This window comes from Hippoglossus hippoglossus, chromosome 3 (genome assembly GCF_009819705.1).
Source record: "Hippoglossus hippoglossus isolate fHipHip1 chromosome 3, fHipHip1.pri, whole genome shotgun sequence".
Classification (NCBI taxonomy): Eukaryota; Metazoa; Chordata; class Actinopteri; order Pleuronectiformes; family Pleuronectidae; genus Hippoglossus; species Hippoglossus hippoglossus.
The window spans coordinates 27523093-27548246 of NC_047153.1; the positions used below are offsets into that span (position 1 = coordinate 27523093).

The 25154-nt window shown below is 40.5% G+C and overlaps 1 long non-coding RNA gene across 1 annotated transcript; it reads right to left on the minus strand.

The window, feature by feature from the left end:
* Positions 1–328: 328 nt before the first annotated feature.
* LOC117753285 lies at positions 329–24390 on the minus strand. Its single transcript, XR_004612227.1, has 4 exons — positions 24206–24390; positions 20288–20293; positions 17906–17912; positions 329–341 (listed from the first exon to the last, which is right to left on the minus strand). It is a non-coding gene; the product is annotated as an uncharacterized LOC117753285 (long non-coding RNA).
* Between the last annotated feature and the right edge of the window lie 764 nt (positions 24391–25154).

Here is a 25154-nt window from a genome sequence, read left to right on the forward strand (position 1 = left end):
GGAAGTTTAGTTTTAACTGCATTTGGTCACTGCATCCCACATTTAAACATTCCCATTCACTCCACGACATTAGATACAACTATCCTGCAATAGTATTACACCAGCCACAGTGCTCAGTGTGACTACTGAGTACCTGTGTCAGAACCTCACCCTGTTGAAGGATGTTGCAGCTGGTGTGATCCCTTCTCAAGAGGGTCTCTAGTTCAGCGAGAGAGAGAGAGAGAGAGAGAGAGAGAGAGAGAGAGAGAGAGAGCACTGGAAAACAATTCCATGTGTTTTATTGACTTTGTGACATAAGGGTTTCGGTTATGATTATATAGTACATACTATAGCACTTTCTCCTTTAATGACATGAATTTACCAAAATGGTTATTATTTTGTCATGTGATTGGTTAGACATAGATTTTAGTATTTTTCAATCTATGTAATTTTCCTTTAAGATGAACATAGTGGCCAAATTAATGCCTTGTCTCGTACCTGTTACATTATCAAACAGGCTTACATCTTAGCTTTCTAATGGTTTAGCAAGGCCTGAGATAGAGTCCAATTTCCAACCTGAATTATTTTCAGTACAGCTGTGATTGTACTCATTCAAACCTCGCTAAAATCTTACAAATCCTTTTATTCATGTTTTACTAAAAACTCCCCCCAACTCTTTCCCAGTGTCTCCATCCAAACCAACAGGTAACTGGAGCAACACTGAATCAACAGCAGTTTTCTCTTAACAAGTTTGACTAAGTTATCTCTTTGAGCTTTGTATTTTAGTTAGAATTCAGGCAGATGTCACTGTGTGCTATACAGAGAGGTGTTCTTAATATTTTGTCCATCCTATTTCTATTAATTAAGGTTGACAACATTTTGGGAACACCTGTCAGAATAATACAGTATCACAAATTACATCCTCCAAAATAACTATAAAAATAAATCACCATCTTCAGAACTGCAAGAAGGGCCTTGTTGAGGGGGGTGACCAAGACCCCATCGGTCATTGTAACAGAGCTTCGGCAGAGATGGGAGAACCTGCTGGAAGGATGAAGCACTTCATCAATCAGGCCTCTATACAGAAGCCACTTATAGGAAAAGACATCTGACAACCTGCCTGGAGTTTGCCAAACAGTATTTAAAGGATTCTGAGAGCATTAAGAAATCTTATCTAGTCTGATGAGACAGAAATTGAGCCCATCTGGGCAAAACTCCAAACGTTGTGTCTGCTGAACACTAGGTGCTGCTCATCACCTGGCTTAAACGTTATAGACTGTATATAATGTGAAATGACTGCTCCCCAAGAGTGACGTTAAGCCTCTCGACCCCCACCTGTTGGTTGGCTGCATCATGTGTCATAAATCTCGTCCATGTTAGTGGATGGGACATGGACCAAACTGTATTAAGTTGAGCTTTAATTAGTTACTTGATGCAATAGAAACAGGGTGAAACATCATGATTGACTTCTGAGGCTGAGTAGCATTTAGTTGAACACTTGTATTTCCGAGACCTCAAACCGTGTCTTCATCCCCCGATGGCTTCTGCGCTGACTCTTTCTCTGAATGCGCAGCCTTTGTATGCGGGATATTTTGCCTTCTTTTGTGGATAGTTGGAGGAAGTGGAGACGTGTTGTCCATCATGAAGCTTAGCGTAAGTTCAGTCAGGAAGACTTAAACTGCTTATTGATCAGCTGATTGTGGGCGTTCCTAAATCAGATCTGCCACGGTCTCTTTCAGCCAATCATTCAGCACCTGTCAAACTTTAAATCCCCTCTCCTCTCTTCCGCAGTCAGCCGTCATTCATTGACGTGCATAACCCACCTCCACCCCAATCTCCTCCAGTCTTCAGCAGAATCATCATCACCTCATCCGGATCCCCGACCTCAACTGATCGTGATCATCCTGTATTGTGTTGGTAGCCGATCATGGATCATGATGATGGATCCCTATAGTGTCAGTGGATCATGACGATGGATTGTGGATTATAGCGGCATCTGATCGCAGATTTAATTCAACAAGACTGCCTGACACAATATACCTATTATGCGTGGCATCTATTGCACCTCTGTCCGTCCTGGGAGAGGGATCCCTCACATGTGGCTCTTCCTGAGGTTTCTACGTTTTCCCCCTGTTAATAGGTTTTTTGTACTTTTTCCTTACTCTTGTTGAGGGTTAAGGGCAGAGGATGTCGCATGACTAATTGAAACACCACCAGTATCTAGACCCCGGGGGGGTATTCCTGTTCTACGCTCTGCTTCAACCCCATTCTAAACCTGATGACATCACACAGAAGTCCTTGAAGAAAACTTGAGTTCAAATGAACTTAGACTTAGAGATAATACACATTTGAGCACAGCAATAACCCAAAAGCCAAGGCGACGGTGAGGTTTGAGTGTCTCTGCCAAAACTGCAGTCTTAAAAGGGAGAGTTCACAGAAAAATGTGAATTCACTCATTATCTACTTACCTCAATGCCAATGGAGAAGTGGGTGAAGTGTTTGAGTCCACAAAACACTTCTGGAGTTTAAGGGGTAAACTTTGTTGCAGCCGAATCCGATACAATTTAAGTAACCGGCGACCACTATTTAACCGGCGACCACTTTTAAGCCTAAATGTCCTCTGACATCTTCCTACAAGGTGTGTTCACGGACCCTCGGACACACCATTGTGTGGCTACGTCCGCTGGCATCGCCACTTCCAGTGGACTTTAAGCCTTAAAACATGGTGTAAATGACCTTGTTTCGAGTCGAATATGAATGTCGGGAATTGCGGACACTTGAACGACACCACACGAGCAGTATGGAGGCATGTCATGTTTTTTTGTTTTGTTTAACTAGTCTGAAGTATAAGTCGCCAGTTACTTCAATTGTATCGGATTCGGCTGCAACAAAGTTTACCCTTTAGACTCCAGAAGTAATTTGTGGACTCAAACACTTTCACCCAGCCCTCCATCGACATAGTGGTGAGTAGAGTAAGACTGAATTTGAATTTTTCGGTGAACTATCCCTTTAAACCCCACAGAACATCTGTCATCTGTGCAGAGACCTGAAGATGGCAGCTCTCAGACAGTTTCCATCCAAATAGATGGGAAGCATCAGATCTGATTCCTCTGACAAGATATGTAAGGAAGACTAACCTGTCCGATTCAACAACCTTTACTCTTAAGGCTGTGGAGACTTATCAAACAGCACAACAACAACAAAAAGACAAAAAGATCCAGATGTTTTACAAGCTGCAGTCTGGCAGAAAAAATCTTTCATCCTCCATAAATTGACGTCTGGACCTCAACCACTGAAACTGCTCAATTTCAAGTTGGACTCCAACTACAGTTAGATTTTTGTTTCAGAGTTTTGTGCTGGTGTCAAAATGTTTGTTGTGACTGCAAACATGGCGTGTGTTTGTTTCCAGACTGCAACTGGTAAGAACATAATCTACATATTTATAACTCTGTTTGATATCATTAATTTTATCTTTGATATACGCACTGGTGTGTGTGAGTGTGTGTTCCTGATTGATGTGCATTATGCTTCATCTCAGCATAAACTCCGAGCGAAGATTAAAGGAAAATGGGGATTCAGCAGAACGAGCTTAGAGTTGGTTTCGCACGTAAGCAAGATAAGTGAAAACAAAAATGTGCACACGTACACACACACAGTCACATGCACCCCCCCCTCCCACACACACACACATAGACACACATGCAGTGACTGAATCTTTTTCAGATTTGTTTCATCTGGCTGATCTGTTGATCTGTGTTTATTTAAAAATCACACACTGCAGATGTCGGATAACCCTTGGCTTCTCTCCCTCTCTCTTTCTCAAATTTAAATGAGCTTCATCAGCATGAAATACTTTGGCATCTGTTTGCCAAAGAACACGGTGACAATCTTGAATAATGATAAATCATTGAGCGAAACGTCATCTTTAAAATTGCAATCAATTAATCAAGAAGCAATTTATTATTATTTGTTGCTCCTGTCTCCGGTTAAGAAAATAGGTTATTTGTCTTTTCGCTCTTTTTCTCTCCCTCTCTGTCACTTGTCTTTGTATTGAAAACTGCTTGCAGCTGTAACCATCATATGCAGTCATAGTTTGAAAATCCTGATTGATGTGTAGCCATATGAGCCTCATCTGGACCGAAACAAACACAAACTGCATTTTCAATTAGAATCTCAACAGTGTGCTTGATATGAATGTGGTTTGATGTATTAGCAACATGTTTAGCTGGCAGCCAGCCTTTATCATGTGGCCTATATGTGGATTATATTCTTGTTGAGGAATTTTTGACCATCCTCAAACATTACTGTATATGCCACTATATATTATATATTACATTATATCTGTACAGGCAAATAATACCTGTCTAATTCCACAGATACGCCCTTCTCTCTCTAAGCAGTACCCAAGGTCAGGTTATAGATAAAGGGCCAACAAAGAGTACATTGTAGTGTCTACGTTCATGGATTTTCATATCTTATTCAGATGCCCCAGACAGAGAGGCATCAACTCCAACTCTTTTGTGTATCTCACCAGTGGCAAGACGTAAGGACACAATGTAATTTAGGAATGCATACCTTAGGCTAACTATCCAATAGGATGCGAACACCTACATGTAACATAGAGAGTGACAGCAATTCTAGCCATTCATGGATGTGCTGTTGGAATGGGTGATGCAAATAGAGGGAGGTATATGGTGATGCTGTGGGAGACATCTTCAGACTTGGGGGTGACAATTGCTCATGTTCCTCTGTTAGCGTTTGTATATTGTTCCACCTTCTGGTCTCCTTGATGCATCAGGTCTACATTAAAATCTTTTGCATAAGACATTAGCTGCTGCCTGAGTTCTCCTTTCACCAGCTTCCAGAAAACTTCCATAACGATTCTGATCTCCTCTAACCAGAATTGATGGACTTGATCAGTCTGTGATATTTACCAGAATTCCAGTGGTTTATCTTGTATAATAATAATATGTTATAGAAGAAAGTATTTAGTAATCGTTATTTTCTTATAAATACTGGAAATTATATTTTAAAACCAGTAAAATATAATTTCCAGTATTTATAAGGAGAAGAAATGTGGGCATTCACAGTGCTGCTGTCATACAGTAACTCCTCCTCAATGGAGGAAGCTGCCACAAAATTGCTACACAGCCCACATAGCGGCAGCTATAGCTTTTAGCAGGGACACAATACCAGCACCGACCCCAGAGCTGACAGCGGGTCACGTTAGGTGTGGTTCATAATGTTCATGGCAGCGGACTGTCAGACAATTGGACTCAAAACATATGAAATAATAAAGGGGGTTCACCCTCTTGGTGTAATCTCAGATGTGTGTGCTGAAAAGAAACCATGGAAACACCTTGCAGAAAACTATGAAAACAAAAATAGAATAAATCTTTGAGCAAATCACAGAGTACCTAGAGAAGCTATATAAATAAGGTGTCATGCTCACACTATTTTAAATTTAGTATCACTCTTTTGTGTAAGAATAAAAAGCCTAACAAGCAGTAATTGTAAAAATGTGTGCAATTGCAGGTTAATTAGAGGTGCCCTGTGGAGTTTTCTTATAACCAATCAAAAGTTATATAAGAAATGAGATTCTGAAGCTTTTCTATTGCGTTTTTTTTGTCTTTTGTTCGGTGGTCTTGAGTTTGATCGGTATTAGGTCTCCACTGGAATGTGCTGCCTCCAGGAAATAAATTCTCTTAAATTCAACAAAAGTGTTTGACAACACTTTCACCTTCTTCTGCTTCCTTTACTTTCATACAGTATATGAGGCAGGTCCAAATTGTCACAAGCTACTGGCTGCAAAAAAACAACAACATATCAATGGGCAATACTTTTGGTGTTTTTGCTCCAAAAATATCAATAAGCACTGAGCACAAAACACCAATTTCAAAAGGTTTTTGGAATAGGAATCGTTCCTCCCAATTTGTCAGTCCCGTACACAGAGCTTCTTTATCATTCTTGATTGCATCACATAATGTGGTGTGAATACGGTGTCAGTACACTGGCCTCGTTTTCCCCAAGGAGATCAAAAAACATGTTATTTTGTCTGTATTTGCATGACTATTGTTATGATCTTTTGACAATGTACCTTCTTAATTTATAGGATAGCACAGCTTTATCCCACACTGTTGAATTACCATGTGTTAATTTATCACACACGACTGAGTGTAGACAGCAGCTCTGTCTGTCTGCAAGTTGAATAACTACAGAAAAGGTGAAAGCAGAGAATGAAGAGACAGTGACTACACCAAATTGCCTCATTCACATGCAAATCCTGTATAACCTCAACCTAAGTTGAAGCTGTAAAGCAGTATTATTTTACACTTTTAATATGGAAGTAGTCATGGTATGAAGATATAATGTTATGTGCATTTAGTGTTGGAATCTGTATATTTTAAAGACCACTTCATCATCTATAATTCAAAATGTTTGGGCAGAGTCTAGTACCACCCAAAGGTCGACTCTATTTTAAACTCTTTATTTTTTTAATTTGTGACATAAACCAATAGGTGTTGATATGGTTTCATGAGCACATAAAGGAGCATGAGAAACAGAAAGTCCTCAAACTGGGAGATACAATATTTTGACTGGACAGTGATGATATACTCACTTAATCTTTCTTACAAGTACACATCATCTAAGATGTCAGAAAACTGCTTATCAATCAAATAAATACATATACAATTACTCAACTTACATACTAACATTTTCTGTATTCCAAATCCTAGATAAAAGGGTGTGTGTGTGTGTGTGTGTGTGTTTCATCTGCGGAAAATCTTGGACTGTGCACAAGGACTGTGCACAACATAACCCTTAAATGTGTGGTAGTTTATGCATTTTACAAGTACTTCCCTTCAAACCACCATTAAAGCTTAAATTAGAATTTGAATGAACTTGGCCTTTTTGCTCTGTACACAAAATGCCCCAGTGAATTACTCTCCTTCACACAAACTAGTAGCTAATTTGCTTGTTTCCACAAGGAATAACAGACCAGAATTCCTAAGTTATCATTAAACTATCAACCCTTTGGGAACATAAACCAATCACAGTACATTCAAGTGAGACTGACTCGCTTCCCTAACAAAGACTATATCAGTTCACACTATTGAGCAGTTTTCTTTAAACCTGTTCAGTTATTGGTTTAGCTGTGAGTAATGTTTTTGACCACTCTGAAATGCCAAGGTCTCTCTGTGTCCCAAACAGAGTTGTGAGATTTACTGTTAGGAAAGAGAAGATCCACTTGTGTTTTGGACCCCATCTCATCTATCTTGTCATGGATTGTCTTCCAGCTATATCCTCACTCATCACAGAAGTCATTAACTCCTCCATCAGCCCCAGTTCAGTCCCCCAAACACTTAAAGAGGCTTCTGTCACCCCGACCGTCAACAAACACTGGCCTCAGCTCTATCATGAACAATTTTCTGCACATTTCCAATCTCCCCTGTCTTTTGAAAAGTACTGGAATGTGTTGTCTGTCTCATCTTCAATGTTACATTTGAACCATTTTAATTGAGTCTCCACTCACAACACAGGACAGAATCCGACCACCTCCATGTCACCAACCTCTTTCTTCTCAGCATTCTCCTGCTCCTCGACCTCACCGCTGCTTTTTATAACATTAAGTAAGGGTGTTCGGATCAGGATTTTTGGGGCTGATCGGCCATTATTTGTAGTAGTATCGGCCAATACCAATCACCGGGTCTATGGCCCTGTTAACGCCTGATTAAAATATGTCTCCGTAGAACGAAGTAACCACTCATGATCGAATTTCTCTCCCCCGCTCTATATGCAAATAAACACTACAGGGGTGAATCCTACTCAGAATTTTGTCAGTAAATGTCTATTATTACTGTCAAGTTGTTTGTTGGCATTAATACCAGAGAAAGGAGAAATGTGCATCCTGTTCGCACCGTGCAGCGTCTGTTCTGTCGGGCTCTCACCGGGGAGTCACACCCAGCGGACCGCAGAAGAGCAGGTTACACAATCTGATCAGACAGACCATTGGTGAAAAGAATCCCCCACTCTTGAAATGTGTTAAACAAAGAAGAAAAAGGATGATATGCATTGTGTTTCATCCGACCGCAACACTACTGAGCCAACACAGTGCAAGGTTATTTACACAACGAAAGAAATAACTTAATGTATAACATTTTGGACAAATTTACAAGAAGGCTTAAATAATTAAGAATAAGTCGTAGACAGCATTTCACAGAGTTTATAAAGTTTCTTTTCACTCAACAACTCTCAAAAGTGCCCAATATAAAAGTGTCTGGTTATACTGTGGAACACAAACATCTGCTGCTTAGACGAGAGCACAAACACGTTATTTGCATCATAGAGAAGCAAATGGGGATCCGGCACCTGGTAAAACTGCCAAACTCGCGAAGCCCATGAGGCAGCCACTGTCATTTTTAATCGATACTCCGCATGTGAAACTCAGCAGAGATGAGAAGAGAAGCAACGATCGGCAGATCGCAGATGAAACTAATTAGAGGGAATATCGGCCAATAACCAAGCGGGGAGCACCCTTAACATTAACCACACCACCATTCTCTGGGATGCACCCTCAACATCACTGGTACTGCCCTCTCTTGGTAATAGCTCACACACATACATAAATGGTTTATGGTAAATGGTTTATATTTATATAGTGCTATTCATACAGTGCATCTATTAGCAGCACTTTTTTTTCAATGAGGGGCAATTCGGGGTTCAGCATCATGCCCAAGGGAACTTCGGCATGCAGATGGGGAATACTGGGATCGAACTGCCGACCTTCTGGTTGGAGGATGACCGCTCTACCCCTCAGCCACAGCCGCCCAACATACACCATACAACAGCTCATCAACATCAACAACTTCACCTCCTTCATTGCTTCTCTGTCCCAAGGGGTCCCCCCCGGGGTCAATGCTTGGTCCTCTTTTATTCATCATCTATATGCTTCTCATTCTCAACACCACAGGTTTATAGAGGTTTTCACTTCCTCACTGCTCTGGTGATGTACAGCTCTACATCTCCACCATATCCATCACCACTGCTATTCACTCTAAACAACTGCATCACTAAAATATACCATGCAAGCAAGCCAATTTCCCCTGAACGAACTGTAGTAAATCTGACACCTTCATTACCAGGCCAAAATACTTCATTAAAACCCCTTGCAATTTCTGCCTCAACAACGGTGACTCCATTCTGCCCCCCTGACCGATAAGACGTCATCAAACTGTCCACTTTATAATCACCACTCAAAACTTATCTCTTTAGAACTTCTTTTAATGTGTTTAATGTTGGGACTCATGTTTTATCCCATCATTTTAGATGATCATTTTTATTAATGTAAAATATTAAAAATATGTAAAAATATGTAAAAAATAAGTGCTTTTAAAATAAAATATATTAAAACCAACTTATGTCTTTCACAGTACATCCAGAACAGTCAAGGCTTAAGTCATCATCACTTAACAGTTCTCCAAGGAGCTGTATAACAACATCCCATGATTAAACATCCTATATCACTTTACATTGCAGCTAAACCATGATCTTTAATTTGCCCACTAGACCAGAGCAGACTATTTAACTTATTTTTATTTTTAATCAAGTAAATTGATGGACCATTCTTTTTTTCCCCACCAGAGAAATAAAGATTTTTGGATATGCAGATTGGCTTAGGTTTATCGGGCTCAAAACACGTTTTCAGAATGACAGAGAAATTAAGGTAAAGAAAGAAAATAAATCATAGGTGGTGATAATATGCCAAGATATGTATCACTGGAAGATGTCTACTGCCAGCTCCTAAGCATGCAAACAATGGAAGATTTAAAATACTTTTGGCTTTGCAAATGTTTTACAAGAAGGGAAATTTCTCAGTATATTTGTTAGACGGATACACCCAAAATGTTGTGGTGAGAATCAGTGAGTGTAAACCCTTGTGCATTGAGGACTGATTATGCTTCTGTGCCAGCGACAGCCAGTGGTCGGGTTTTTCGGGTTGTCCGTCTGTACGTCTCATTCCTGTGGAACGGATATCTCAAGAATGCCTTGAGAGAATTTCTTCCACGGTGACCTCACAAAGCAAATTCTTTGGTGTGTGAGGGTGATATCTCTGTAATGCCATCAACGAATCTGTGGCATTCGACCTTGCCACGGGGCTCTCCCACACACAGCCAGAGACGGAAGTGTTGCTTCTAATCATGTTTATTAATGAACAAACATAAACTTCAATCAAACATAAAGCAGACTGGCTTTGCAGCTCAGTCCGGGCGTCTCTCCAGTGTCTCCGTCTCTCCAGTGTCTGAGTCTCTGAGTTCCCCCTAAGGCAGCTCCGATGCTGCCTCTTAAGCACGAGGACCAATCAGCTAACAGCTCTCACCTGCACTGATTGATCCTCTGTGGTGCAGGTGAGGGTGCTCTCCCAGCCCCCACACCTCCACAGAATCCTTTCACATCTAGCACCAACATTCACTTTGACTCAAGGATGAACTGATTCAATTTGTTGGTCAAAAGGTCAAGGTCAGTGTGACCATATGAGTGTGATATCTCCAGAACGCCTTGAGGGAATTCTTTTACATTCAGCACAATCATTCACTTGAACTTTTATTTCATTTTAGTAGCCAAAGGTCGAGTTGGACTCAAAGATAAACTTATTAGATTTTGGCGCCTGTAGGTCAAATGTGGAAGGGAAACCTCATCCAAAAATGAAAATTCACTCATTATCTACTCACTACTTTGACGATGGAGGGGTGGGTAAAGTGTTTGAGTCCACAAACCACTTTTGGAGTTTCAGGGGTAAAAAGCGTTGCAGCAAAATCCACAACAATTAAGTAAATGGTGACCACTTCTTCAAACGTAAAGAAACAGGAAAAAAAACATTAAATGCCTCCGTGAGGTCAGTTACACCATGTTTTTAGCCTAAATGTGCTCTGCTATCCTCCCCCGGGGTCGTGTTCGCGCTTGGATCACAGCGGACATTTAGGTTAAAGACATGGTGTAAGTGATGTTGTTTCGATTGGAACTGTGATAATTCTGTTGATACTACCTGTATATTACTTTTACAATACAAAGACCTAAAAATACTACCTCTGTGTATGACAGTAGCAGAAATGACGAATACAGGAGTTGATGAAAAGCATTTAAAGCAAAATGCTACATGCCTAAAGTTGTGTAACTTTGAGTCTATAGGACACACAGGTGTTGCGATCACTGCTTATTCATGTGAAGTCCTTCCAAACAGGATCATGGCCAGATGTGTGTGCCAGTGTGGACAAAAGGTGGAAGGGAGCCATCTGTCACTGAGATATTAGTTTTCCTAGCAGCCACAGTAACATTTGGGCTAAACTTATTATACTTATAAATGTAATTGTTCTATGATTGATAATGCACTCTGCTTAAACCCTGTAGGTATCCCACGTGTTCCCTCTGACATCGGCCCTTGAGCATTATGAGGCAAACTTTGCTTCATACAGCAAATGGAGGTGCGTGCTAATGCAAAGTGATGGATGGAAGCATCTGAGCTTAATTGTTAACCCAATTTGCTGTTAATGGCTTGTATCTGCTTCAGATGCCCAGGTACCTGTGTACCACATCTAGCTAATATTACACCAACTTCCATAAAACACTGTCACACACATCTTTTGTCTGTGTGATTCCAAGGTAAAGTAGCTCAATCAATAACCTGCAGTGCAAAAAAGAGAACCACATGCATGGTTTGACTTGGAACACTATCAGTGATAAACACATTCCTATGTATGTACCTGATAGTGAAGTGAAAGGCAGCGAGCAGGCGGCACACATACCTCCCTCGGGGATACAGCACTTGCACTGGAAGCAATTAATTACTGAGCCTTTATACCACAACTATTAGGAGTTGTGTAATGAAACTGGGATTCAAATGTATACGTTGTGTGTGTGTGTGTGTGTGCGAGCTTGTCTTAGTCTTAAGTTAATGCAGGTAGACTGGTGGTCTGATGGGAGGATCTGCAAAAACAAAGCGATTAATGAATAATGCAGGAATGGTGCACACAACCACACACACACATAAACACACTTACATGCAGGCTCAGCAGTAACACATCCACTCACATAAAAATACATCAGGTGTCCCCAGTGTGTGTGTTTGAGTGAATGTACCATATGTGTGTGAGACAGAGAGGTTGATAGATTTTATGTGAAGGGTCCATTGCTATGTCCACGTTTTCTTTAAAGGTGGGCGGCAGGTAGTGAGGAGTCTCTGCTGAATATTAATGACAGTTGTACAGTGCAGAGCGGTGCACCCAGCGTGATATCACAACAACAGGCTGGCTTTGCTGCTACAGAGTTCGAACCGTGGGAGTCTGCGTAAAGTGACATTTTTCTGTTTGTTTTGGATTTATTTATCATATTAAATGATCCATTGCATTCCCCAACTCCAATGATATCAAAACCATACCACTACACCTGTACTATCACAGCTCAAATAGTATGTTTACAACAACATGTGACCTTTTTAAGCAGTGATTTGTTTAGCCTACATGAATACATGTCGTATAACCTTTGTAACACAGCTCTTTTGTGAAAGAACGTTACTTTTTAAAAATGGATTTTCCTCCAAAGCTGATGGTGATTTTGAATAGCTCAACATTTATCAAATTACCATCAGCATTGGTTTCTTTTAACCATGATCACAATCATTCCTTAAACTTGTCAGTATTACGTAAAAACTACTGGATAGATTACCACGAAATCTCATGATCTCATATTTACATGACTGATAAATATGAGTGTGTGTAATTTGGTGTGGCTAGGGACTGTTGGCTCTTAATTGGCAGAGGTATGTGCCATTCTAGTTTGTTCTTATTCTACCATTTATTATTACAACAAATGAACCCTGAATCAAGAAGTTGTTGTAACTCAAACCATGATTTGTCCCTCAACCTTAATCGGAGAGCTGTGACTTCAGAAAATGTTTTTTTTTCACAGCGCTGTTACGATTTCAGAAGGCACAGGCAATTGATGATGCCTTACCACTGCAAGAAACAATTGGAATGCAACTATTACTCATGATTTTTTCTTTACTTAACCTTTATTTTAATAAGAAATACATTATGAATATTACTTTATTCATCAAGTAGGAAAATGTTAAATGAGGAAATGTGATGTCTTGAATTGCGTTCAGAGATGACAGCTCCTCTGAGATTCAGCCGTTACTCAAACAGGAAGTGTATGAAAGTAGAAACTCCATGACCACGGAAAATGTCATGATGAAGACATGAGAATTTTAGTTAAGGCACTCTGTTCAATTTCCATGGCCTTAATGATATATTACAAGGATTGAATTGTCAATGAATGGTCCTACTCATAACCGCAGCCACACATTAGATCCAGTCTTTACCCTCGGTCTGAGCATCATTCCTTGACCTTAGAAGACGTATTTGTCTCTGACCATCTCTGTGTTAATGTAACGGATATGGATTGGCCAGAAGGACGAATGACTCACGGAGTTGGTTTCCAGCTTTTTATTCACTGTAGAAAACACATTGCTTTGCTGTGATCATTTTACTCCTCCTGCTGCATCTCCGTTCTTAGACCCTCAGCAATGTAAAACAACACTCATTCATACTTTTAACAACAGTATGTAATAAACACAGTACAAAAGTGACATGAAATAGAAAGGTGCCTTGGGTTGGGTTATTAAACAGCTTATCCAAAATTTGGTTTAAAAAATGAAAGCCCACATACCTGTAGAAAACACATTGCTTTGCTGTGATCATTTTACTCCTCCTGCTGCATCTCCGTTCTTAAACCTTCAAAATAAAATAATTTAACTTCAAAGGGCTGCCGAAATCCCCGTGACGCTACTAAACAAAATGGCGCCGCCATCGTGTAAAACGTATCACCGTGAAAGTTAAACGACAACATTTACAAAACATATCAACACTCAAAACAGCAGCACAGCGTACTTGTATTTACAACATATAATTTAGACCGTTAATTTTCAAGGAAAATTATAAAATAGCACGGAGCATTTCCGCAGGTGACTTAGCCTCAGCAATGTAAAACAACACTGAGGGGGGGAGGGGTCGACAGGAAACATAAGCTTTCGGAGGAACACAAAAGGTGATACACAGCAAGGTCACTTCCGCAGGTAGCGTTAATAAAGTAAAATAACTAATAAAATTCACAAATACAAATTATAAATAAAAATAAATAAAGTACATTTCTAACTCTGTCTCCCTGTTCCACGTTGACCAAAAAAACATAAAAACCACTAAAATCTCACACATTTTAAATGAACATAGTGCCTTAAAATACAATTTTAACTTTTCCACAGGTCTTCTTGACCATAACCCTTACAAGTCATCTGATCCAAATGTTTTACTCAATGGCTTCAATGTCAAACCACACTGGATATCATAGCCCCTAATAAAATAAGACTGAAATCATCTGTTAACACCTCTCCATGAGTGGATGAGAGGCTACGAGATCTCAAAAGGCAGTGCAGAAAAACAGAAAAAGACCGAACTGCATGTCTGCTACTTATATACGTGACTTGACTTCCTATAATAACAAAAGTAAAATAGCATGATCAAACTATTTCTCCAAATTAATCACCAGTAATCCCAGATTCCTTTTTATAACAATCAATAGACTTATAAACCCTGCTCCTGCTGCCCTTCTAGCCACTTCACATACTGACTGTGAAAAGTTTTTATCTTTCTCTATAAGCAAAAACTCCATGACATCAGAACTAGCATTGCACCAGCCACCACTATCATCCCAAATATCGCAGAGCATCCTGCCCGTCCCATTCTACTTAGTAACTTTCAGCAAGTTTCACTGATCTCATCGACACTGTGTTGCACATGCGTTCGTCTTCCAGCCCTTTTGACTTCCTACCCACCTCAGTCCTAAAATAAGTTATCAGTACCATTGGCTCTAGCCTTCTTAGAATTATTAATTGCTCCCTTTCTTCTGGTCAAGTCCCTGATTATTTTAAGAAAGCCACCATTCAACTTTTATCTAAAAAGCCAAATCTTGACGATCACTCCCACAAAAGTATAGGCCCATTTCAAAACCCCCATTCAGATCCAAATTTCTATGTTCTGACCCAACTTCTAGGTGTGTGAATGAGAATAATAACATTTTTAACAAATTACAGTCAGGATTCCACAAACGACACAGTACGGAAACCGCTCTCCTTAAAATTACTAATGATATATTATTGTCTGCTGATGCTAGTGATTATGCCGTATTACTGCTCCTTGACCTCAGTGCCGCATTTGACACCATTGATCATAACATTCTGATCAATAGACTAACGCAATGCGTCGGCATATCTGGAACTGCCCTTAGATGGTTCAAGTCATATCCCTTAGATAGACTAATCTCTGTTTCCATTGGAAATAACACCTCATCCTTGGCCCCACTAATGTGCGAAGTGCCACGAGGTTCCATTCTTGGTCTCATACTATTTTTGCTCTACATGCTCCCATTAGGAAACATCATCAGCCATTTTAATGGGACATCATATCATTCCTATGCCAATGACACCCAAATAACCTTGTCCGTCAAGCCAGACAACGTCAGCCGCGTGACTGTCCTAACAGAGTGCCTATCCGCCATCAAGGAATGGATGTCACTTAACTTCCTTCAGTTAAATTCAAACAAAACAGGAATAATAATCCTCGCTCCCGACCAGCTAGCAGGCAGACCCCTATCATTTCTCGGTCCCCTGGCAGCCAATCTTAAAACTACAGCTAAAAATCTAGGTATCACATTCGATTCTCATCTGAACTTCAAAACACATAATCAATCAAATCATTAAATCCTGCTACTTTCGAAACATTTCTAAAATCAAACCAGTTCTATCTCTCCCTGACTTAGAAAAACTAATACATGCCTTTGTTTTCTCCCGCCTGGATTATTGAAACGCCCTGTATACAGGCTTCAGCCAAGCCGTAGTGATTCGTTTGCAGCTTGTTCAAAACACTGCTGCTCATATTCTACCAAAAACAAACCGTAGAGCTCATATCACGATAATTCTTGCCTCCCTTCACTGGTTACCTGTTAAATTCAGGCTTGATTTTAAGATTCTTTTAATAACTTTTAAAGCTCATCATGGGCTGGCCTCCACATACATTTAGCAGCTCTTGACTCCCTATAAATTGGTCGTAACCTGAGATCTGCCAGCCTGTCCCTGTTGGCTGTCCCTAGGTCAAGGCTGGCTACTCAAGGGGACCGGGCTTTCTCTGTCAGGGCCCCAAGGCTCTGGAACTCCCTGTCTGATGAGATGAGGCTCGTCAACTCACTACTGATCTTTAAATCACTGCTCAAAACTTATTTTTACAGGAAAGCATTTCTAACATGCGACTTGTAATTATTTTCATTACAACACTCAGTCTTAAAGAGTTCAAGTGTGATGTTCCGGATCTCTCTCTGAGAGAGTGATGTAAAGAGTAAAGAACAAAGTATTCAGTGGCTGAATGATTGTATTCATTAGACCACACTGTTCTTGTTATATGCTTTTGTATGCTTCTGCTGTCTATAACAATCTTTTTTACCACAGTACAATATCACAGATATTATTCATCTGCTGATATTTTTATTCCTCCTGATGCTATGCAGCCAGAGCATACAAGATTGCAACATTGAAAACTGTGCACGAATAAATGTCTTAACACGTTGATAAATTAGATGGTGATATGCATGGGGAATCAGGAAATCTGCTGCGACTCTGAGGCATGACACTCCTAATGACCATACAGATAGATGAGAGAGAAGGCACAGAGAACAGAGAGAGGGCACAGAATGAGAGAACAGTTTCAATTGGCTGACAAGAGCAAGAACAAAATGAACTTAAAGACCCGAGAGCTTGTTCTACGAAGCAATTCAACATACCCAAAGTATCTTTTCATTATCTGACCTCTAAAACTGAATTCAGACATGCACTGAACTCTGCATAATCCCCTGAAAGGAGGGGCTGCATGTGAGAATCAAAATATCTGAGTCAGTTGTTATGGGTGTAAAACAAACAAACAAAAATATCTAAGGAGGAAAGAGATTAGCCATTCACACAGAAGAACATTGCAAATTACAAGCAACATCGTTAGAATCATAAATAAAGTACTTAATATGATGCGAGAAGAAACACTGTGACTTGCCAGTAAATGCGACAGACAAACACGACACTCAACAAGATGAAAAATATGATCAGATGATTAAAATAGAGAAGAGACACCAAATAGATTCCCTTTTTTTATGTGGTGATGAACAATTATGAATAGGCTACGTGATGCAGTTTCAAAAAGTTTGTTAATGTCAGACTGTTCAGCAGAGAGGAGAGGTGTAGTTAATGTGTGATGAGGTCAATCTGAGGGGAAGTGTTCAGACAGAGGTGAATCTAATCAGGACAGGGCAGACGATCGCTCTGGTGGGAAACACACAAGGGCAGAAAGTGAAGTATCTGGAACAAGATGAGATTTGAGGGGGAAAAAATTTAACGAGAAACAATGCATGAATGACAAAACGAAAACATAACCTCGGGAGCAGAGCGGGGCATGACAGATAGTTCCTGTGTTTTTAAAAGGGTACATTTCCATAAATTACATGGGCCTTACTGCGATATGGTAGATTGGTCTTATTTTGGAGATGGCATTGTTTACAACAAGAATGTATTTAAAATACTGTGTATGTACATGCTATATACGATCAGACAGACAGTTTCACAGATGTCAGCCACTTATAGAATGTATAGTCTTGTTCCATAACAGTGTTTATTGTACATGCATGGCTCATTATGTAGTTCAAGGTTTGTTCTTGTTTTCACCATAAAATCCATTTCACATCCTCACATGCACACTAAGAAATCGTACAATTTTTTTTACATTTACAGAAAACCATCAGTTTACTGTAATGAGAACCAGCAGATTTTATCATCTGTAACTAGTTTGCTAATTTGATTTTTTTACTCCCATTGATTTATCTTAAAACGCTACATGTCCCTGGCTAATACTCATCCTCACAGGGTGATGATCTGTGGCGAAGACTTGCACTAAAGAAATACATCAGTCTGTTTATACATGGCGTAACTTTGCACTTTCAAATTGCAGTGCATGTGTTAGTCCTTACCATGCGGTTTTGTGACACTGGCAGGGATTTCAGACTCAATCTCAGAGAGCACACATGAGACCACGGTATAGGTAGAAAGTCAAGGTCTGAGTAATACACAAAATCAGTCCAAAACACTTACAGGCAAGGAACAGGCAAAAATCCAGAGACCAAAAGAACAAGCAAGGGTCACACAGGAGAGGTCCGCTGAGAGAGCATGTATGAGTAACCTTGCAACTGGGAAATAAACAAAGCAGCGTTAATGAGGGATTTGTTTACATAAAACCCCGGGGCAGAGCTAATACAGTGCAGGGGAGTTTGTGTCAATGATTGGGATCAGGAAATGGAACGACAGGAAGGCTGTTTCCAAAATCACTCACTAATCACTGAATAGTCCACTACATAGTGAGTGCTTTCCAAAGGTTTAGTGACATTTTTATACCCTATATTGTGCACTTATTGTTTCCCACAATGCATCGTGAAAATGTGTGTACAACTGATGTTGAACCTAGGAGAGACGAGAAGAGAGAGGGAAGCAGGAGCAGCCAGACCTGACGTAATGTAAATACGAGTAGAGCACAGCATCACAACACAAACTAAGCAGACAAGTTTATTTCTACATTTAGAGATGATCATTCAGTGTATGTTTTACCTAAAAGTATTAATACTAAGTGTCAAATAAACCAAAACATTTTTTTGACAACATTTTAACTTCATAATCCTGTGACAATGACGTAATTACTGGTGCAGAGAAAATGTGTCCAAAACTTTTTTTTTCTTTGGCTGATGAGCTCAGTATGTAGTCCTAGACATGAAAGACCCTAAAGTGAAGAAGGGGTAAGGGAGTGAGTGATCGAGTGATTTTGGACACAGCTGAAGTGTTCCCCTGCAGGTCGTGTGTGTGTGTGTGTGTGCGTGTGTGGCAGGGGGTGTGGCTGGCTTCCCCGCTGCAGCTGACAAGGCACACCTGCTCTCATTCATCTCATCACCTCTCAATAAAAGCCTGGTCTTGACTCCACTACGCTGCCAGATAATTCCGTCTTGTTCGGTAGCGCATCCGCATGTTATTCCCTCGGTTCTCTAGTCCTTTTGTTTGTAAGTTACTAATCCGTGTTTTTTCCCTGCGTGTTCCCAGACCCCCGTGTGCCTTGCTGCTCGTCTGCGTTTTGTTTTCCCGTGCCGTGTCCTTCCCGTTCCTGGTGTTCAGTGTCCGTGTCTTCTCGTGGATAATTCCAGCCAGCCAGCACCCTGCCTCCACAGCCTGCCTTTCTCTGCCTTCTTTGTTCAATAAACTCTGCCTTAGTTCCGATCTGGATTCCAGTCTCTGCTTTGGGGTCCAACTAAAAACAAACCCTAACATTTGGTATAGAAAAGTATAGACTGTACATAAAGATGGATGACAGCTCCTCAAAAGTGAAGCCAAATCACATTGATGCCCTCCTGGTTGCTGCCTGCAGTGTAGGTCATAAACCATTCCTCCTCCATGTTAGTGGATGGGATATGAACCAAACTACAAAGTCAAGGTACACATAAAAAAAATTGGTTTTACAAACATGGCATCTGTCATTTAATGTCGTTTTTATCACACTTATGTATGTTCAAGTGCTCATTTCTTTAGATAAGTTTGATTTTATGTAGTTGGTCGAGCCTGTTTATAACTCGGACCTCTCTACAAGATGATCACACCATGATCACTACTGGGTAGACTCTGGCTCCAAATGACGTCACCAGCACAAGATAGTGGCACCGTATCCAGGAAATCTTTATTTTACTTTTGTACAGTGGAAGGAGGTGGAAACATGGTGTCCTTCTTTACGTACAGTCTATGATTAAAAGTGTTAGTTGATTAAGGTTTAGAGCAGGGCTCCAGACTGCGACCAAATAGTCACATTTTGCATTTCTGGAGACAGTGTAAGTACATTTTAAAACTACTCGCACCACTGCGACTTGCAAATATGCCCCCCGTTTTTTGTTAAAATCATCATTGCTGTCAAGTGAAATACCAGGAGCGATTGAAACATTTTGTGTGTGTGCTCCTTTTCAGACTGAGAGCGGGGTGGAGTCTATATAGTCTATACACACACACATACAGGCCCCGGGGCCCCCGCCCCCACTCACTCACACACTTTGATCAGAACAGAACCGAGCTGTAGTTTCCTGGTTCCTCCCTCCACTCTCCTGCTGACCTGCTCTCTCTTTAACTAATTAACAACAACACTCATCACTAGTTATTAGGACCTGATCAGTACATGAAGTTTAGTTAGAGTTTGTTTGATTCGCTCCAGTACAACATGAGACGTGACGCGCACAGTCAGGACTGTGTCACTCTATTTGCTTAGAGTGACACAGATTCATCATCCGACACAATTGATTAATAACTAAATACATGATCGTAAGTTTGTCACCTAAATCATAACCATCCCATCCGGTTTACCGAGCTTGTTACATACACCCTGAGACAAATGTTTAATATTTATTCAGGAGCAATTTGTGTTAACAGAGCCAGAGTCCATTTTATTTATTGTTTTGGTTGTGTGTGTGGTTATTTTATTCATGGTTTATTTATTGAGGATATTATAATAGTTTTTAATTCTAATTGAAATGTCAGACTGAATATTCTTAAGAATTGAAGGAGATTTGCTCTTTGAAAGGCTTTACTTGGAGGATTATGATCTAATATTACTATTTTTTCAGTGGTATGAAATTGTTTCAAAACGATGACATAATTTCTGGGACAATATATTGTCCAACAAAATTTGTTGTCATGACGCGCCTACCATAATATTTTTAATAATGCACCACGTAAGAGGTTTCTTTGCACAGTTTACAGCTTTAGTTCTCTGAGAATTTAATTCATATCCAAGAAAAATTGGTATTGTAGACTGACATATCCCAAACTGAATCGATATTCAATCGAATCAAATCCAATCAGAAATCGAGACGAATCAAGACCTTGTGAATCGTAATCAAATCGATTTGGGAAATCAGTGGCAGTACCCAACACTAATCAACATGTACTTTAAGTAACAAAAGTAAAAGTGCAGAATAGCTAATTTCAGTATAATATTTGACAGGATTCTCAGCACAAAAGAGGATTGAGTCTGATGTCAGAGGGTCCCTGCATGTGGACACAGTGGAGGACCTGATTAGAATCAGTCTTGAGGGAACAAGCTTGGAGGAGGTTGATGCCTGGGAGGCTGAACAGATGAGGTTCAGTCAGAGCTAAAGCGCTAAAAGGCCCAAATACAAGGGTTGGGCTTCAGAGGTGCCAGGCCCTAGTGGTCCTCAGGGGGATGTGCTCTAAAGGGAGGGAAGGAGGCTTTCTGTAAGAGAAGTTCCATGTTTACTTGTTTTGTTGTGGTTGTTATTTTGTAAATTTTCGATTTATTTACCAAAACATTTATCAGTAAAACAGTTAAGATGGAAACAAACATGAATGTGTTGCGTTGTATGTCGTAAGTGGTTGTAACAGGTCCCTGCGTCACCGTGGGTTCCTCGTCATGAACACAAGGGGGAATCAGGTAGGTTTCTTATTGGTCTCTTTATTTCCAATGTTGATCACATATACAAACATACACCACCAGACACGTCTCTTCATTGCTGTGTGCTGGTTCCTGCACGATCTCCCGCGCCCCAGCGCGCTACTGCTGATAAAGGGGAGAGAGTCATTAGTTGAACTGGAACACCTGTGTACAATCAGACTCTCTCCCTGGCACCGATCCCAGAACCCCACCTCCACTTCCTCCCTCCTGCAGCCGACGCTGACCACGCCCCACTACCACAGTGGTGCATCTACATTTTGTTCTATTTATGGGGGGAAATTTGAATAATTGCGTTGGAGGTTGATTTAAGGTGTGCCCCTAAATTTTCTGCTTGCGCTCCTAAAAGTTTCAGTAAGGGGCTAAAGTGCTCCTAGTAAAAAAGTTAGTCTGGAGCCCTGGTTTAGAGGATGATTTTGTTTTGGTTTAAAATTGTAAAATGACATCCAACGGCACTAGATGGCACACCTGATGTGACAGTCAAAGTTTTCGGTACTAATGTCAGACGTGATGGTAAAAAAAAAAAGGGACAGAGAGGGAGTATGTGCCTGATGGTTGTGTTGTGTATTTGTATTGTGTGAAAGACAGAGAGACCACTAGAGAGATAATTATGTTTTTATTTAGTGATGATTTGCCATCAATCTCTGCTCCATGAGCGTTTTCACTTTAGTTTTGTTATGATGTCAGAACCCTTTTATTGTGAGACGGATATCTGGCAGCTCCCTAAGAGTTTCTGGAGAGATTTATTCTTTAAACCCTGTTCTCTTAGTTTTTACCTTTGTGGAATTCAGCAGAATGAGGAGTGCTCTCAAAACAACTGTAGTTAGTAAGTTAATTAGCTGGTTATGGGGATGTCCAGCTACTATAAACCCATTTCCTACACTGTTGCTTTAGTGTTTGTGTCTTGTGGTTTGTTTCCTAAGAGAGGACTCTGACCAAAGAATTAACTCACTTTTGTAAATTGAACCAAACATTTCATGTTAAATCAATGAGAACATAAGAAAATAAGGATTTACCCAGATAAACAAGTGGGAATCAGTTATTGGTTGTTAGGTAGGCACATTCACCGGTCACCCATGTTTCTGCCTGATGATTGGTCAGCTGAATGTGCTGCTGCCTTCACCCAGAGAGAGTTAGTCCAGAACCGCAGCCCTATGAGGTGGGTTGAGGTCTGTTAAAAAAGACCTGCTGACAGGCATATCCATATGTGATTGAGTAAATTGTTACATCACACATATGACCATGGACAGATGATGAAATAATAGGCCCCTGCTCACAGAAAAGTAAAAGGCCCCCAACCCCCATCTGTGTACCATCCCCACAATATTTATTTTGTTTTCATTTTGTAGTTCTCCGTGGACTTTTTGTGTCTTTTAACTGATCTCTGTGATTTACAAACAAAAATATTATTTCAGTAGCACGGTTTTAACGTTGGAGTTGAAGATTTGAAGCTTCATCTTGAGGGAGATTTTTTTGCTTTTCCAAATTTTGTTTAAGATGTTGAATGTTGTTCTTGCTTTCCCAATTCTTGTCTTCACGTCCTCCTCTGTCCCACCATCAACAGCTATCACACTTCCCAGGTAGGTGAATTTGTCAACATCTTCCAGCGTCTGGTCCCCGATGGTTATTGGGTCCATGTTCTTGGTGTTTATCCGCATTACTTTGGTTTTCGGTCCATTTATTTTGAGTCCAAGTCCAGCTGCAGTTTTTCCTAGCAGTTTGGATTTGTCCTGCATCTGTTGGTGGCTATGGGAGAGTAGTGCAACGTCATCCGCAAAGTCGAGGTCCTCCAGATGTTCTGTCAGACTCCACGGGATGCCAGTCCTTTTATTGTGGGTTGATTGTACCATGATCCAGTCAATGCACAGAAGGAAGAGGAAAGGGGAAAGCAGGCAGCCCTGTTTCACGCCGGTGAGCACTTTGAATTTTTCTTGTGCTCGGCCTTTGTTCTGGAGAAAACCAGAGCCTCCAGAACTCCGTCTCCCAGGGTGCCTCAATATCACACAGAGGTGTGAAAACCGACCGGAGACACAAGGGACAACCACTATTGGTCACTCTGGGCCCCATGACCTGTGAGGTCACCGGGCTAATATAAGGCCAGGTCTCCCCCTCTTCATTCTCTTTCCATGCAACGCCAAGTGGAGAAGCCTGGCTTCTCCAGCTCACATCTACTCTTTCTACGATCCCTCCGAGGGGAGAAGTCTGGCTTGCCAACTCAACGCAACCCACCTCTCTGTCTGTGCAAGAGGTGCAGCTTTCCACTCACCGAGCGAGGGAAACCTCCTCCAATCCAAGCTCTACCAACCTTCAAGCAGCGACGCGATGTCCTGCCGGAGAACTTCAAACAGCAAAACGACAAAGGCAGGAGCCACAAAACCAGCAAGACGACTTCACAGAACTTCGAACAGCACAGCAACCTCTTTTCCCTTTCCATGGAAGGGGCTTAATAATATACTAGGCTAAGCAAAGACTGTTTATTCGATTCCGTGTGATGTTTATAAGTTTGATTTGTGTTGGTGTGATATTTTGGTTATAAGTTATTTGAAAGTTAATGTTAGTTTGTTATGCTCTTCACAATTTTTCTTTGCATTTCACACACACAGACACACACATATCTCAGCACCAATCTCTCTGACCCCCGCCACATGTCGTAAACATTCCAAAGGGGGGAGTCCGTTATCTTCGGAGTGGCCAACCGCCATTTTGGAAGCACGCTGACTCACACAGACACACACACGCATACTCACATACATATCTTTATTTAGTAAGTACACCGTTAGTAATTTGTTTTTATACTTTATTATATTCATAATAAATGTTTTTCTTTCACAAATGTTTTTTTATTAATGTTGCATAAGTGAATTTTGCCAACCTCTACACTGTCAAGAACTCTATATCCTTCAACTTAGCTAACTATCTATATGGTAATTTTGGTTATAGTTATTAATTTAATTGTTAATCAGAGTTCCAAATTTGTAGTTAGTACTTTTATGAGACTTAATCAATAAATTGGCTATCTTTTCCCTTCCTTTGAAGGGTGGTCCCCCGAGGTAACTTTAATCAATTAAAATTATTATTTAATATTAATATTTAATATTTTATTTTGATAACCAAATTTAATGAATGCCGAAAGGCACACCATTTTATGGTATCAAGTTTAATGCATTATTGCACAACAAGAGTATGTCACATGATTGGAGCATCGCAGCTCGAGTTGGCTGCCTGAACTAGCTTGCAGGCGTCGCTCCATTTGTCACCTTATTCAGAGGCTCTGGTCTCGAGGCCCTCTGACCTCTCCAGCTCCTGGGCCAGTGCTGGTAGGGCTGTTCAGGGATCCATCCGTGCCAACCTAGAAAACCAAGCTATATTACAGCTTCTTAGAGTTCTTCAACAAAACTATCCTGCAGACTGACATTTTCCTATTAAACCAGACTGCACTTATTACAGTTAAACGCTTCTTTTATCACAAGCAGCTCGGGTTGCAGTAAATCCAAAGTGAATGTACACATCAGCATTTTTTACACCAAGAATGCCAACTATTCTTTA